Source organism: Tenrec ecaudatus, chromosome 18 (genome assembly GCF_050624435.1).
Source record: "Tenrec ecaudatus isolate mTenEca1 chromosome 18, mTenEca1.hap1, whole genome shotgun sequence".
Lineage (NCBI taxonomy): Eukaryota > Metazoa > Chordata > Mammalia > Afrosoricida > Tenrecidae > Tenrec > Tenrec ecaudatus.
In genome coordinates, this window is record NC_134547.1 from 39,638,546 (window position 1) to 39,640,283 (window position 1,738).

Genomic DNA, 1,738 nt, shown 5'->3' on the forward strand with positions numbered 1-1,738 from the left:
AAGGAAGCCAAAAATCCTTTCTCATGGTGCTTGGCACTGGCTGATTGAGTCCTCAGTCCTGGACTAAGTTGTGCTTGACCCAAGCCACGGTATTTTCAATTGCCTCATCATAAGCATTCCCCATCATAAGTGGAAGTTGAGCACGGAACAAGGAGATGAAGTCAAATTGCTGCATTTGAATTACGGTGCTGGTGAAGAATGCTGAAAGTTCCATGGACAGGGCACCCTTTTGCTGGTCCAATTGCTAGGTAGTGGCGGGGGAGCCACTATCCTGAAAGTTCTAGAAGATTCTTGGAGTATGGCAGTAGAATTTCTAGTTGTTGTCTTTGGGCTCCTGCCTCTCCGTGGAGCAGATGCCAACATATTCAACTGCTTGGTGACTAGGAGGCTGGTGTAAACAGCTTTACAGCAAGTGGCAGAAATACATTTGTATTTGGTTTACCTAATTATGAAAAGATCAACCTTACTTTTGTTTTTATATTTAGAACAATTCCATTTCCTAAGGGAATGGGAGATTCCACCTACTTTTCCTGTCTTGATGCAAATGGATGGCAACTCCTAGAATTTGTCACCAATGGGAAGCTAAGTGCCATCTTCAAAATTTCAGGTCTTAAATCTGCGGAAAGAAGCCAACATCCATTTGGAGCCACAAATTATGTCTGGACTCCTTCTGTTCTGTTGCTCAAATTGGAATATCAGTGGAATTACTGGTCTATCTAGGTCAGCACACCCCTGTAGGAAATGCTATAGGATACGGCATTTGATTCATTCACTCAGTTCACACAAAAGGTGTTGGACAATGTATACAATTTTGCTTCATCATTTGCCATCTCTCAGACCCAAATGACACCTTGTCCATCTGAAATGTTCATTCCAGAGAATTTGGTTCTGAAATGGTATAAAATACTTTCACAGAACCCCTCTTTGGGAAAACATAATCTAAAATAAATAATTTTAATGGGGTCTGAAATTTGTCATGTTTTGAAGATAAACGGCTCCAGTTAAAAGCATGAAGTCAAAAGTATCATGAAGCCTAAGTTTAAGAGCTGCTTAGGGAGTGAAGTTTAATTAAAACGTCACAAAATTTAAAAACTAAAATGTTTATCACTCATGACTTTCTCCTTCTGAAGCTTAAAATGCTATTGCAAGATACACTGTCTTGGCGATGATTCATTTTTAACTTAAAAATAAAAAATATTCAAAAAGAAAACACCACGGACGGCAAAAGCACCAAACAATTCTGTTTTGGAAGAAGTACAGCCAGAATGGTCCTTAGAAACAAGGATGGTCAGACTTCGTCTCACCTGCTTTGGACATGGTTCCAGGTGAGACCATTCCCTGGAAAAGAGCAGCATGCTTAGTAAAGTGGAAGGGCAGCAAAAAGGAGGAAGACCCTTGATGACATAGATCAACACAGTGGCTGCAACAAGGTGCTCAAGCTTAACAACTGTGAAGATGGCATACTACGGGGTGGTGTTTTGTTCCTCTTATTGTACTTTGGGTCACTATGAGTTGCAACAGATTCTACAGCACCTAACAACAACAACAACAACACCTAAATTACCACAGACGGAAGTATAAAACCTGAATACATTAATAACAAAAGACATTCATCGGGTCATTAAAAACTGACCCCTCAAAAGAGTCTGGGTCCACACAGCTTCACTGCTGAATTCTATCAAACATCCAATAAGAGCTAACACCAGTTCAACTCAAACTATTCCAGTGGCTAGAAAAG

The 1,738-nt window shown here is 40.3% G+C and overlaps 1 pseudogene; it reads left to right on the forward strand.

Annotated features, from left to right (window-relative positions):
* The first annotated feature begins 298 nt into the window (after positions 1-298).
* On the forward strand, positions 299-948 carry LOC142431704 (protein Hikeshi pseudogene; annotated as a pseudogene).
* The last annotated feature ends 790 nt before the right edge of the window (positions 949-1,738 follow it).